Source organism: Hirundo rustica, chromosome 1 (genome assembly GCF_015227805.2).
Source record: "Hirundo rustica isolate bHirRus1 chromosome 1, bHirRus1.pri.v3, whole genome shotgun sequence".
Lineage (NCBI taxonomy): Eukaryota > Metazoa > Chordata > Aves > Passeriformes > Hirundinidae > Hirundo > Hirundo rustica.
Window position 1 is genome coordinate 16,998,910 of NC_053450.1, and position 16,454 is coordinate 17,015,363.

Below are 16,454 nucleotides of genomic sequence, written 5' to 3' on the forward strand. Positions count from 1 at the left end.
TTTAGGTGATACTGCTGGGTTTACAGTGGTAGCGCTGGGCTGATTGTTGGACTTGATGATCTTACAGGTCCCTTTCAACCTTGATGATTCTATGATTCCATGAAATACGTTTGCCCTTAGTCATCAATATTTTTTGATTTGCTTCCATTTTACATTAGCAAAATGAAGATGTTTTAATTATTGGACCACCTCTCTATAATCTGGGATTTTTTGTTTAAAAAGCACTCTTTCTCATTATGCTGCACATAGTAATATATCCTGAGTTTTTTGTCGCAGTGCCTTTCTATGAGTGAGCGCTGACCAGTGCTACTGCAGGCTAGCTCAGTCCCTGTGACACTGCAGCAACGTCGAAGATCGGGGCGGCAAGCCACGCAAGCCACCTCCTCCCAGTGGGGTCTTTTCCCCCACACAGCGACAGGCAGTAGATGTCAAACGCGACCACGGCAGCGAAAGGAAAGGCCGACTCTTCTGTGCAGGGTATAAGCTGGTTTATTGTAGGGGGAGCACGGAGCTCGGCACCTCTGCACCTGCTGCCCAGAAGAGCGCAGAGAACAGCTGTGCAAGAGCTTATAAGGGAGGGTGTAAACAGGGGTGGCGACAACCGGTCAGCCAATTACATAAAAGATGGGCTCAGCTGGGGGTGTAAACTTCTCAACAGGGAACCAACCACAAAATGGAGGGAGGGGATTTCCAGGGCCCCAGCCTATCACTCGACGCCTTTCCTGGAGCTTTCCAGAAGCCAGGGAAGGGTCTGAGAGTGATAGACAGGGTGCCCAAGGAGAGAGAGAGGGGATTGACAACTTGGGATAAGGGGGAAGGGATGATTGACATAAAACGAACAAAGACCTCTTAACTGTAAACAAGTTGAAACCATTACACAAGATGAGGGGGTAAAAGGAACGAACCATTATAAAATATAGTATAAAACCAGATTACCCAAACAAATTAAACCACGCACCACCACAGTTTTTATTTTTTAAATAGCTTTTTCTTTTCACTAAATATAGATATAAAAGTTTCTATTATCTCCTAGATTTAATTTGACCAAGTGTGGCTGAAAGGCTAGAACATCAGTGAATGTAAAAAATACTCTTAAGGGAATAGAAACCACTCAGCACTTTCCACACACTCACTAAAGTGTACGAACAAGGACATATTTCTATCTAGTGTTTAATACACAGTATCAGAGAAACAACAACAAAACCTATGATATTTAGTTTTTTCCTGTCAGAAGCTTTACTCATGAAGCAAACTGGCTGTAGTAATTAGATGCACCTGGCTTCAAGAAAATTGTATTAATACTTTTCCTCTGTTCCCTTGTTCTGCACAGAGCCCCACCCATGGGAGACTGTCCTCCATCAGCTTCTCCAATGTAAGTAATTCCTATAGATGGCATTTGCTTTTGAACTGCTTCAGCATGAGTCCCCCCCAGGGTCACAGGTCCTGCCAGCAAACCTGTTCCATGGTGGGCTCCTCTCTCCACAGGGCCACAGGTCCTACCAAGAGCTTGCTGCAAGGTGAGTTTCCCAGAGGTTCACCAGCCTCCTTTGGAAACATCCTTCTGCTGTGGTGTGGGGTGCTCCAGGGGCTGCAGGCAGTTCTCTGCTCCACTGCACACATCCACGCGCTGCAGGGGCACAACTGCCACTCCATGGTATGCACATCGGGCTGGAGAGGATTCTCTGTTCTGGGGCTTGGGGAACCTTGCCCCCTCCTTTCTCACTGATCTTGGTCTCTGCAGAATGGTTTCTCTCACATATTCTCTGTCTTCAGATGTGCTGTTCCCGAGGCTCCACCACCACCACTGATGGGCTCATCCTTGATCAGCAGATCTGTCTTGCAGTCAACTGGCATCGGCTCTGCTGTACATAAGGGAAGCTTCCAGCAGCTTTGCACAAAAAGCAACTTTCATCTCATCGACTACCAAAACCTTTCCATGGAAACACAATAAACTTTCAAACAGTTATCCATTTCTTCACTTTTGTCTATGAAAATAATTTTTAATTGCTTCATTAGAACTTCATAATAATTATTTTAGAGACTCATTCAATCTATCTAAAAATCTCCTAGATTTCCCTAGAATAGAATTTTCCTCTTTTGTAATTTAACAAAATTCTGATGAGAATGTGTAGATGGGTAAAAGATGATTTTCACAGATACTAAGAATCTCTTACTCTCTCATTGGTGATGAATCACACTATGAGAAAGACCTGAAGAACTGCAATTTATACAGAACGAGAAAAGGAAAAAATGTTAGAAGCAACATTAATTTAAATACAAGAAATGTTAAACTCTATAAAAAGAAATACTCATGTCTTAAAAGTGCATGAATAGCCAAAGGGAAAAATTCAAGCTGTGTCAGAATATGCCTTGTGTTCTGTATATTCTTTGAGTGGTCAGACATAGGAACAAATTAAAGAAAAAAGAGAGGGGGAAAAAAATGTTCTTTTTTGTTTGCTTGAAGCTGTAAAGACATGGTACTAGACCACCTTAAATGGCGTTCATTAACAGAAAAAAAATTATTATTGCAAGTGTCATTTTAATCTGTATATTGGTTTTGGATGGCTTGGTTTTGGTTGGGAGGGCTACAGGGGTGGCTTCTGTGAGAAGATACTAGAAGCTTCCATTATATCCAGTAGAGTCAATCCTTGGTGGCTCCAAAGTTGGACGTGGCACTGGCTGAGACTGGGCCAATTAAAAATGGTTGTAAAACCTCTGTGATAACAGATTTAAGAAGAAAGAAAAACAAAAAAGTTGTTGTCCAGTTTTAATCATGGCCAGAGAAGAGTGGAGTGAGAACATGTGAGAGGAACAGCTCTGCAGCCACCAAGGTCAGTGGAGAAGGAGGGGTAGGAGGTGTTCCATGTGCCAGGGGTGAGAGTCTTCTGCAGCCTGTGGTACAGACTGTGGTGAGGCACCTGTACCTCTGCAGCTCATGGAAGTCCATGGGGATGCAGACATCCACCTGTAGCCCATGGAGGAGTCCCACACTGGAGCAGGTGGATGCCTGGAGGAGGCTGCAACCCCTCTCATGGAGAGAGGGGCTCTGCTGCCCTACTGGAGTAGCCTGTTCTTGAAAGATTGCACCCCATGGAAGAGTGGCCCACACTGAGCAGATGGTACGAGAACTGTTGCTTGTGAGACAGATTCACACTGGAGAAGTTCATGGAGAACTGTGTCCTGTGGGAGGGACCCCACTGCAGCAGGGGAAGGACTTGTCTCCTTGAGCAGCAGAAGCCTAATCATAACACCCACTCCCTGCCTCATTGTGCTGCTGGGGTAGGAGATAGAGCTGGAAGGAGAGAGGAGTGGGGGGAAGGTGTTTTCAAGGTTTTATTTTACTTCTTATTATCCTGCTCTGATCTTCTTAGTGCAATAAATTCACTTCTAAGTGGAGCCTATTTTGCCTTTGACAGTATTTGATGTGTGATCTCTGCTGGTCCCTCTCTCAACCCATTAACATTAAATTCATTAAATTTTGTCTTCTCTGCCCAGCTGCAGAGGAGAGTGAGTGAGTAGCTTTCATAGATGCCTGGCATTTGGTCAGTGTCAACCCACGGCACTTGGTTTCATTAATATACAACAAATTATTTCAAGTATCAGACCATGAAAATCATGAAAACTCATGTAAAACTGGTTTTACAACTACATTTTGAAACTTCCCTTTATGTTTACCATTTGCCCAGTTGTTTTTGGTTTTCTTTTTTTTTTCTTGTAGTGCTTCAATAAATCAAAAAAAGCTCTTTGGCTGAATGAGTTTTTAGGTAAACAGGAAGAAAAAAAAAAACCCAAACAATCAGGAAACAACGTCAGCTCAGTGCTGGTAATAACAACCTGTTCTTGGCAAAGTCACAATCATGTTTTTTTCATTGTATAGAATGATTCATCTAAGTTTTCTAATACTTAGGATATCGATTGGATTTACTTGGGCTGACCTCTTTTATAGGGGTGAATGCTTGCCTACACAAAACAAAATTTCATTTTGACTCTGGATAACTGTGTCTTCATATATTTCTTCCAAATCTGAAAATCTTTTGACAAAATTTATCAAACCAGGTCATTTTTTTGAGAGTGTTGCTAACATCATAAGTGTCTCCAAATCTGCACAGAGAAAAAGCAACAAGCAAGGATATGTTAGTTTCTAATACCTCCCAGGGGTCCTGCCCTGTTCAGGTAAATGGCTTAAATCACGTAGCAAAACAACTTCCCCGGACATGCTTTGTAAAATAAAAGGTTTAATAAATAGGAAAATAATAAACATAAACAGATAAAGAAAATGTGGGTCCAACACAGTGCAGAGACCATTCTGACACTGTTACAGCAGTCCCAAAAAGCTCTTTGGTTCCTTTGTGTAGTTCCTTTAGTACGTAATAGTCTAGATGGGTTCCACTGGTAAATTGCCAATAAGGAAAGGTACAGACTTTGAAGGATGATGGCAAGGTCCAACAGGTGCTTCTCTCTTGGCATTGAGCCAATTGCAAAGAGAAAGACACAGAACTTTGTAATTTGGTTTCCTTATATGTTTCAGGTAAACTGATTTACACAGAAATGCTCACTCTGGAGTGGGGGGTGTATTACCACACAAGGAGACAAGTGCAGCAAAACTACTTTATGGAATAGACTTTCTGTATAATAGACCCTAAGATGCTTTTCTCCCTACCACACAGACTGGAGAAATGGAGCACTAATTCTCCTTTCAGTTTCTTGTTTGTTCCTTTGTTTGCTTTTCTGCATGCCTAGGTTTTCTACAAAAAGAAGCTAGTGTTGTAAGGGGACAGTAGACCCAATTTTTTGAGACAACCAAGATGTTTCTGGGGATCTGAATAGTTTCCGATGCATAAGCATCTGTACAGACACAATCTTTTAGATCTTGATACCCCTCCCCTCAAATTCATTATTACCTTACTGTGAGCGAAATTCACTCAAGACGTCCTGGAAAGCCAGGTGTAGCATGCAATTTCAGAAGCATATCTAATACAAATGGAAAAGCAAGCATTTGCATAGCAGTATTTCTGCAATTAATGCATGTTGTGGGACATGTCCCTGTAATGGCATTATGGAGGTTACAGCATGGAGAAGCATGATTGGATTTATTTGAGCACTAATCCAAGAGTACAGTCTGCAATAGTTGTGTGGCCTGCATATCCTATTACATCATATACAACCATACAGGTTGTACATGCCTTGTTGTAATGAATTGTAATTAATATTATAATGAAAGCTAAAGAATGTCACATTCCACTGGTGAGTTTGCTTTGCTAGATGGAAATCTCTGGATATATGTGGCTTACATGGGGTTTGCACAGTATTCAGATGGGCCAATTCAGATAGAAATATTTTGTCCTTCAACTTCAAAATGTCTTCTGCTTATTGGTATCAATTTACAGTTCAAGATTCTTCTTGCTTGATTATCTGTTACAATATAGGAGTAAAATTGGCATCTTTACTGGCAGGCTCTGAAAAATGAAGTTATAATCTTGACAGAGCATTGTGGAAAATGTTGAGCTTTCTGTTGTTGATGTGAGAGATTTTGCCCTCCAAGACTACCAAATCAGCATGCTTTAAAATCAGTTACTTCACTCCGAAATGGCATTTCACTCCATCTAACTACATTTTAAAGTTAGTTATACGAAACACAAAATTATAATCTCAGAAGAAGTATAAATTATTATAGAGAAATCTTTCAATAACTTGTATTTTGCAACAATTCTTTACTTCTAATCATCTTCTTGAAAGGATTTTCAGATACTTATCTATAAAAAAAATTGTAAAACTTGAAAACAAAAAATTCTGTTAGACATTGTAAATCATATAGTGTAGCTAGTGATGAAGTTATACATTTATATGAGGGCAGGAAAGACTTCTAGTGTTTCTTATAGAGAAGCAAATTAATGAGGGAAGGAATATTAGAGAATGCATATAGTCATCTTAGATTGCTCTACAGGAAGGGCTATCAAAACAAACTGGAAATAAAAGAGGCTTGAATGTTAAGCTTGGATATGATAATAGTACAGGTTTTGAAATCAAAAGCTGTTGTGCTGTAAGTCAAGTAAAAAAGATGATTGACAGATATATGATAATCAAAAAACAGAGATACCATTTACTGAATATGAAAGGTTGGATTTTTTTGTTTTGTTTTGTTTTGTTTTCTATGTGACAGATCTACCAGGAAGATTTTGGAGTTCTCAGCTGTAGTCTTTCCAAATACAGAATACAGGAAAAGTAAAATAACCTGTTAGCCTGCCAGATTGCATTTATTTGCTGAAAAAGAAGAAATGCAGAGTGACATTAGCTATTATGTCTTGTTGACCGGGTAGATGTGGTTTTAGAGAGTATTTAGACATTTTGATAAGAGAGCCTCAAGATACACTGCATCATTCCAAGGAAAGGACATTCTTTCTTTGTACCTAAACTGGTACAAAACTCTTGGTATCTTCTAGAACAAGAGAAAATGGTCTCAAGTTGTACCAGTGGAGGTTTAGATAGGACATCAGGAAAAAATTCTCTGCTGAAAGGGTTCCAAGACCTAGAAGAGGCTGCCAAGGGAAGTGGTTGAGTCACCATCCCTGGAGGTATGTAAAGACTTTCAGTGATGGACTTGGCAATGCTGGCTTAATGGTTGGACTTGATGATGTTAAAGGTCTTTTCCAACTTCAATCATTCATGATTCAATTATTTCATCTGGAAGTATAATTTATTTGCATAATAGCACTGAAAATTTTATTTTTCTAGAGCTCTCTTAGGAAGTTTGACAGCACCTGCTATATTATAGATCTGCCAGAGACAAATGTTGTCAATTCTAACATGGTGCTGCAATAAAAAAACAAGGTAGCCACAGTCCCTGAAGCCCAAGAAGCCAAAAGAGCCAAATTACTTTTTAGATATCTTCAGACAATGAGAGTTACAAAGTTACAATGCCATTAGATTACTTAGTAACTGTCATTAAAAGAAAACAACAAAACCATTTGTTAGGTCACATCGATTTACTGTCATCAATGATCATAATAATACATTTCAATTACATTGGCCATTATTTTTAAACAAATCTCCTGCTTTATGAAATCCTGATCTCTGAACACTGAATTACTTGCCTAATTAACAATTCTAAGGAGAACATGTATCCTACAGGCAAACTGTCTCTTATTGAGAGGCTCCCATGGAATTCAATATTTTGATAATTCAGCGTATTCTAAAAAATAACCTTTCCTTTGGAAAGTTTCCAAATACCTGCCTAAAACTTACACAGGAGATTAATTTCTTTTAATTTGTTCCAGAAAAAAACTAAACACAGCAATTCAAGAACTGTTTGAATTCAAGTATTTTTATCTTATATTTTTGTACTTGAAAGAAAACTTAGTTAAAAGTCTAGAAAGACTAGAATAATAAAAAATACCTAAAAAGAAGACAGGAGTCTTTGCCAACCTCATAAAATAGCCTTGAAGAAAATAAGGCAGAATTCAGAACTGTATATTATTTGTGTCTTTCTTTTCACTGATCTGGAATTTTATTTTTTATTTTCATCTTATTGAACATAAAAAGTAGTCTTGTATGTGTAAATTGATATAATGCTTGCAAATTTTGACACAGAAGTTAAGTAGGGCATGCGAATGCACTTTTGAAGAATGAAGATGTACACAACACATAACCACAGAGGGCATTTTATAAATAGCTATCAGAGCAGCCTTTTTTGTTCAATTTGCATTTCTTTTTTAGGCACTGGGAAATTCCTTCCCACTTTTAGGAGGGAGGCTGGGCCTCTGGTCATCCCATCCTAAGACAACAGATCCAAACAGGAAATTCTTTCCCAGATATCAATATTTCATGCCCTCTTACTTCATAAAATAAGACTGAGATCTCTTCAGGAAAAGAAGCAGCATCTTTCTGCAGAAGTATAGAAATAAGGCAAGTCTTTGCTGCCTGAATAAACATTTATAGTCTGGAAAGTCAATGAGTTAGAATTTCATGAAGCTGTAAATTGACTTGCATTTAATATCCTGAATTTTTTTTGAAAGGAAGATTCAGATGTTGAAAAGTCTTTGAAGACAGCTCATTACTATTAATTTCTTAAAATCCAAAAGTTTTCTTTAAAGAATATTACTTGAAGAATTTTAAAATATTACATTTCACTTTCTTCATTCATATTTATCATTTATTTCTTCATACATGCATAGTCTTCCTGTAGAGATATTTATAGAAGAAGATAGATGACACAGAAGTACACTGCAAGGTTTTCGCTACTTCAGGGATGAGTAACAGATGAATTCTGAAAGTGCAATTGCAACATTTTTCATAAAAATCTACAGAAGGCTTCAACTGTCAGTTGTTGAGCTACAGGATTTAGTAGAGGGGTTAGGAGCCATCATCTGCTGACAGGTCATAGCACATTTCCTCTTCAGTTGCCAATATATTTTAGAGCTTTTATGTGCTGTAACATCTTCTGCAGAGTTGTCAAAACAATGCTAAGGCCTGAGTATAGCTCAGGTCACGTAATCTCTACCTCTCATCTTTGTCAAATGAGCCATATACTCTGGCACAGATAAGAAGTGTTGAAAAACTAAACCATAAAAAATTCAGACGGGTGATTGGTATTTCTAAAGTGCCTCACTACCATCAACATAAAGGGAGCTCCTCCAGGCTGATCATTTCTCAGTGCGCTGTTGCCACTACAGTGTAAAGGCAAAGCTTCCAGTTAAAATAATCCTGAAGCTTTTTTTCTGACACAGTTAAGCTGTACTTCCAAACAAGAAGCCAAAAGAGTAGAACAAATTTTCACTACTCCGTTGCTGTAATTTCTCTCTCCCTCAGCCTTTGGCAGCTCTATTTTCAGGAAAATTCATACTTGTATCACATAAGAATGACTGAGTTCAGCTTTCACACAAGATTTTGTCCTATCACCTTCCAAAAGAGATTTCTATCTGTGACCATTCTAGCATTCTGAAAAAGAAATTCTGGGCTTCTGAAACAATTCCTTACTTTCCCAAAATTGTTCTTTCTATATGATAGGCCATCAAACCATAGTTGAAATCTAGAATGATTTAACAATGATCTCATTGGATGCTGTTGTATGATTCAGCATACAGACCTTTTTTTTTTTTTTTTGTGCTGTGGTTGAAAAAGCACTTAGGTGTGTAGAAGGTACAAAGAAACAGCATGAACTTCCTATAATGTTTTTGCTCAATATGAATAGATGTTCCCTATATTCTTTAGTTTTCTGTTTTCTAAAAGCAATTCTACATACCTGCAAGGCAAATAAATAATGTTTCCATCTCTAACGATTCTCACAGAACTCCACAGTACAAGTGTGGAATAGATCTGATTCCTTCAACCTTGTTTGCTCAGCTACCTAACCTAATAATAATTCTGATTAAACAACTTGCAACAAAAAAAATTTTTTCTGGGTTATGTGTGTTGGGTTTTTTTTGTTTGGTTTTTTTTTGTGTGGGTTTTTTTGGTTTTTTTTTTTCTTTTTTGAAAAAATATCAATTCCCTGAAGAGCAAATATCTAACCATAAGTTAGTTTATGGTCAACAATAGAAAGACCTAGTAGGGTGCCAAAGTTCTTAAGGGTTAAGGTGGCCAGAAGATGTGGGAAGATCAAGTTTTTGGTAGTTTTCACTCTGATGAACTCCTCATCCTCCAGTACCTGAAATATTTCACTACTTGTTGTTTGCTGTATTTAGCATTTTTTCTACTGATGCAAGTCATATGATAGATGTAAAAACATTCATTTTAAGAATTCAAAAAATTGTGGTGACATTCCAATATCTGTTGATAAATAGTGAAATATTTTGCAGGATGTGTGTGTATGTATGATAATGGATGTATTTCCTTACACATTTCTTCAGCTTCTCATTTTATCAGAAAAACAATTGTGTGAATTCCTCATATGAGGAATTGAAAAATGTTTTAGAAGATAAAATCAAAATTATTCTAATAAATATATATGTGTGTGTACATAAAATTATTGTAATTACAGTCCATGCTTATCACAACAAATAGAAATTATGAAGCTGGATCTGATTTTTCCATACATATGCACATATATATGTGTATATATATATGCACATGGAAGATTGTGTTGCGTCTAAGCGTAAATCCTTAAAATGTTTTCATTGTAGTAGGGCTATGTAATCTGCTGAAAAGCAGTTTCAATGCATTTTTTAGTGGAGTCCTAATTCATTGTCTTATTGCTGACTTCCTTGAAGAATAAAAACAGTTGCTAAAGCATGATTAAAACATAAGGAGAAATGATAAATTTTGAATGAATACATTGTTCAGGATGTTTATGTTCTTTCAAAGTCAATGAAGGAAAATTAATCCTGGTTCCATTCTTGAGCAGCTATTTTCCACCCCCAACTGCGCAGCAAATATTTTAGTTAGTAATAATACAAAAACCAATAACATTTTTAAGTGTTAAATCAGACAAGTAGATTTTCAATTTAGCCCCAAATCTAGAGAGTAATATTTTACAATGGAAAGAAAAAAACTTCCTCCCAGGCCTAGAAATCTCCAGAAACAAGGAAGAAAGACATGGGTTCGGGACTAAAAGGTCAGGAGAACAGATATGGACAGTCTTAACAGCTGGTTTGGATTTCTCAACTGGATATTACAGCCCCAAATTATACGACATTTGGTGGCATTTTTAGTTTGCTTTTCTTGAAAGAATAAATTCACTTTTTAAATTAAAAGTATAAATTAAAAATGTATAATAATATTAAGTATGTGCTATTCTGTTATCCACCTGTGTGGAACAAGTAAAAATGCTTAACTTCTTTGAATAGGTCATTAGATTAGAGCTGGTTAAAAAATATTAACAGAAATGAAATATTTCAGGGCAATACTAAATCTTATAAATATTTCATATGGAAATCAAGGAACCAAATCATTCAGTTTCTGAAGTCTTCCAAATAAATTTAGAGTGATTTTTCCAGGCTCCTACAACTCATTTTACAAATTTCTGCTGCTCCCCATCTGCTGAGTTGCTTGTCTCTCCAGTCCTGTGCACACCACAGCTGTTCTTCTTGTGAACCAGCCAAAATGACCACAACATTGGTGAACAAAGCAGCAGAGGTCCCAGGGAGGCAAACAGCAGCATTCCCAAGTGTCAGGGCATGAGCTTGACCAGGTTTGCAGGCCAATAGTTAATAGTTAAACACATTTCACAGGTGAAAGTTTCAAGATTTCTTTAGTCACTGTCTCTTTTTTCTCCTGGTCTGCAGATTTGACCAAACATCTCCAAAGCTTTCTGGATGGCTAGAGCAACTCCCTTCAGATGTAGCTGTCTATCTCACTGCCAGGCTCATTGGACTACTGACATCCTAGAAAGGTAGACGTGGTTTTTCTGGAAGCAGTAATATTCTAATAACAGCTCTAGAAACTACTGTCCAGAGCTCCCCTTGCTGACTCATAGAGCTCACTTAGCTAATGTGCTGGATTGCAGAAAGGAAGCTATTCATTAAAGAACAGCTGGAGAAATTTGGAAACTCAGTGCAATCCTGTGGGATTTCAGTTCCATTAAACAATACCCATTACTTTTTAACTTTTTATGGTTTGAGTTAAGTTGCAGCCATTTGTAAATGTTATACATGTTTTGCAGGTTAGACATTCTGTTTCTCAGGAAGCTTATGCAAGCAAAAACTTATTAATGGCTTTGCAGAGCTATCCTTGGGGAAGAAAAAAAAAAAAAAAAGTTAGAGAATTCAAAGTTACACCTTTTTTTTTTTTTTTTTTTTGTTATGTAATTAGCTGTATTTGCTGATATGAGTTACTTATTTTTCAGTAGATTTAACTAATAATAATTCTGCTCCTTTTTTACCAGTAATTCTGGTATGGATTAAGATAAACATCCTAATCCTCACATTTATATTTTCTTCCTCCCTATTTTAGACAAAATTCTTGTTTATGAGTCTTACTCTATCAACATTAAGTAGGATTTACAGTTACTAATACTGGTTTCCACTGTGTGGTTACAGATCCTTTTCCTCTCCCCCATGGGATACCAAACTGCTGGATATTCCAGTTTTATGCCTGGGGTTTTAGAAGCATTAGCTATATTACTCAGACTGTGCAGCCTGAAGTCTGGTGCACTCCAGGTCTTAAGTCTAAGTGCCTATATTGCTGTATTTAATTAGTTGTCTGAACTCTGATTGCCAACTATCCTAACCTGTGTTTTTATCTGTTTTTATCTACACTTAGTACTGTAACTGCTTTCTGGGAGAGACACCAAGCTGCTTTATCTAGCCATCACTAATCATGTGGTGGTTTCTACAGCCAAACGGATACATATAGGGACCATAAACATCTGCTCAAGTGTTCTGATAAGCTCAGCTCCTCTTTTCCTGGATTGATTATGACTACAGATAGCATTTGCTGAGATGAGTACTATGTGGAATAATTTGTCCCAGAGCTCACAGAAGATACAAGTGCGAGATTCACCTTATTGCTTGTAAATTAAAGTCTTAATTATTTAACTATCTTTCCACTTTGTCCCTGTGTTTTTCCAGTCTCTGTGTTCTCTTGCTAGCCCTTATTATTTCCTACTACTTCAATGAATTGTACTCAACTTAAAGAGAAAATAATAACTTCCTTAGAGTCTTTAAAGTCATTAGCTAAGTCCTTTCAGTGATTATTGGAATACAGTAAGTCTATCAATCTTTTAACTTTTAATAGTATGCATATCTCTAGTTTCTCAGGATACAGTTAGTTTTCATTGTTCCATGCTCTCTTGTTTAATTCATTCACTGCTTCACTGACATGTAACAATGATCACAGACAGAACTCCAACAATCCCCTTGTGTATGAGATGTGAATATATATGTGTATACTTTTGCTTAGTAAAACTAATGTTCTAGAAGAATATGTAGAGAATTTGTGCAAAATTTTAGGTGGTAAAAACCTTAGACCAGGATACTGTAGCAAAGATCACAAATTTTATTTTTGGACTTGCTCCAGCAGTTCCATGTCCTTCTTATGTTGGCGACACCAGAGCTGGCTGCAACACTCCAAGTGGGGTGTCACAAAAGAAGAGCAGAGAGGCAGAATCACCTCCCTTGACCTATTGACCATGTTCCTGTTGAGGCAGCCCAAAATACAGTTAGCTTTCTGGGCTGCAAGTGCACATTGCCAGCTCATGTCAGTTTCTGTCAACCAAAAGACAACCAAGAAACTAAAAGATAAATTCAGTAACAATCTATGACCCTGGATGACAAATTGAGCTGCCGAAGCAGAAAGAATATGGGGTACCTAGCAGCACTAGAACACTTTCAGGTCACTAAGAAAGGTGTTAGTCGCTCAAGATAAAATATAAAAGTACAGGCTCCATTTTTCTTGCCTTAGATTGAATAATCACAGAATCACAGAATTTTTAGGTTGGAAGAGACCTTCAAGATCATCGAGTCCAACCCATCTCTAATACATCAACTAGACCATGACACCAAGTGCTACATCCAGTCTTTTTTTAAACACTTCTAGGGATGGTGACTCCACCACCTCCCCAGGCAAGCCATTCCAGTACTTTATCACTCTTTCAGTGAAAAACTTCTTCCTGATATCCAGCCTATATCTCCCTTGTCGCAGCTTGAGACTGTGTCCTCTTGTTCTGTCAGTTGCTGCCTGGAGAAAGAGACCAACCCCCAGCTGACTACAGCCACCCTTCAGGAAGTTGTAGAGTGTGATAAGGTCACCTCTGAGTCTCCTTTCTCCAGGCTAAATGTCGCGGTGCTGTTCCTCGCGCTGATGAGCGCGGCCACGGGCTAGCTCAGTCTCACGCACCGCGGCAACGTATGAGGTTGGGGTGGCGAGCCACCTCCTCCCTGTGGGTCTTGGTTCCCCTCTCAGCGACGGCAGCTAATCAAAAGGCGGACTCCTCTGGGCTCAGTTAAACAGGATTTTATTCAGGGGGAGAGGCGGCACGGGGCTCAGCACTCTCTGACCCACCGCCCAGAAGAGACTCCGGGGGCAGGCGTGCACGAGCTTTTAAAGTGGGGTGGAAACAGGGGTGGCGACAACCGGTCAGCCAGTCACGGGAATCGGGGGGTTAACCGGGGGTGTGAACCATGGAACTGGGGACCAATCACAAAATGAGGGGAGGGGGTCTCCCGGGCCCCAGCCTATCACTCGGCACCCTTCCCTGAGGATTCTAGAAGCCAGGGAAGGGTCTCTGAGTAACAGGCAGGCGACCAAGAGGAGGGGGGGGGCGGGGATTGACAGCGACAGGTGCAGGGAAGGGATGAATGACAGAAAACGTCTGGTTCTACAATAGACAAAACAACCGATGCAGAAGGGAAAACCAATGCAGAACACAGGGGTATACAGTGAACTAAACCATTATAAAAATAACTTAAAAATCTTACAAAAATAACTTAATAACTTAATAAAAACAATTCTCACACCACCACATCTCCCCCTTTTTTGTTTTTTCAAGAGGAGTGGGACTGGAACGGAGGAGGCAGGTCAGCGATGCTGCGTTGGGTACCCCAGTTCATGCTCTTCTTCATCTAGATTTCTTTCTTCGTCTTCTGGGGTCCCCTCCAGCACCTCTTCCAACTCCAGTCCTTCCTCCTCATGGTCCTCTTCTGATGGCATGGTGACATAGTTAACTGTGGGGGAGTGTGAGGTGGCAGAAACCAAATTATACAACATCTTTTTTGTACACCGAACGCAAGGATAACAAGTAAGGAAACAAACACAGCAACCCAGTTTTATCATAGATGAAGCCCAACCGGAGATTCCCCAATTAGAAGACAGTCTGCCCAGCCAGTCCTTGGTCTCCCTTTTGATGTTGGTCTCTTGTCGGATGGCGGTGTAGTTGTTCGGTTGGTGGACCAGCCATCCAACGACTGGGAGACTCAGGCTGAGCGTTGCCAAGGCTCCGAGGGCTAGGTGGAACCTCCTCAGAGTGGGGAATCCGGCTCGGGTTGCTGTTATGAAAAACTGAAAGACACTAAACAAATACATTACTTAAATTTGACAACAGCAGGGAAAGGGATGGCTCCGCCCGGAGCTGATGTTCAGCTCTCCTCGTATGATGTTTTCCTTTTCCGCCTCCACGCTGCCATGGTGACTTGCGGACTGTTGATTTTGCCAGACCCTGGGCTTTTGGGAACATAGGGCCTCACCCACTTAGCTGGAATCCATTTTGGTCCCGTGGGGGTGGACACGCAGGCGTAACCACGTCCCCACGTGACCAGATCGTGTGGTCCTTCTGTCCCTCCAGACCCAGGATCTCTGACCATGACCTGCGGTCGTTCTTTGACCCCAAACAGCGAGCTGACACCGAAGTGTCGGACAATGGGCGGATTGAGACCTTCATAAGAACAATTCAGGAAATTAATGGTAAACAAAGATCTGGCCAGCCTGACCGATGGTGACTCTGTCTTGAGGACCCTCTGCTGCTGATGTAGTACACGCTTGATGGTCCCATGGGTCCTCTCAACCATGGCTTGGCCTGTGGGGGAGTGGGGGATGCCGGTCTTGTGCTCCACCCCCCATTGCTGCAGGAAGCTACGAAGCTCCCTGGATTTATACGCCGGGCCGTTATCGGTTTTCAGTTCCCTCGGAATGCCCATGAAGGAGAAGGCGTGGATGAGGTGTTTTATGGCATCCCCGGCCTTCTCCCCTGTGTGGGCAGAGGCGAACACGGCTCCAGAAAAGGTATCCACGGATACATGAACATACTTTTGTCGTCCAAATTGTGGGAAGTGTGTGACATCCGTTTGCCACACCTCACAGCTCCGCAGCCCTCGGGGATTAACCCCTGCATGTAAAGTTGGAACAGCCTGCTGGGAGCATGATGGACACGCGGCCACGATCGCTCTGGCCTGTTCCCGCGTAAGGTGGAAACGGCGAACAAGGCCAGGCGCGTTTTGGTGGAAGAGCTGGTGGCTGAGTTTCGCCTGCATAAAGATGTTTGGCAGGGGGGCCATCTCAGCGGGGGGCAGCAAGGGCATCAGCCTTCCTGTTCCCCTCTGCGATGAACCCTGGCAAATCGGTGTGTGACCTCGTATGCATCACAAAATAGGGTTGCTCTCGGTGGGAGACCAATCTAACTAATTTTGAGAGCAAGTCATAAAGTGCTATGTTGGGCACCTCCTGTAAAATCGCCTGTTCTGCTCTGGATACCACCCCCGCCACATAGGCGGAGTCTGTGACCAGATTAAAGGGTTCGGGAAACTGCTCAAATGCCCTAACGACAGCGGCCAACTCAGCGACTTGAGGTGATCCTTCCACCTCGGCAATATCAGCCTCCCACTGCTGAGTTTGAGGGTCCTTCCAAGTCAGAACTGACTTGTGGGACCTTCCGGACGCATCTGTAAAAACGGTTAGAGCCTTGAGGGGCCTCCTACTGCGAACCTCTTTGAGTGATAATATAAATTTAGTTTCCGAATTAAAAATTTTGTGGGCAGGCCGATGAATAGAAATTTGCCCAGTGAAGGAGTCCAGAGTGAATTGGAGTG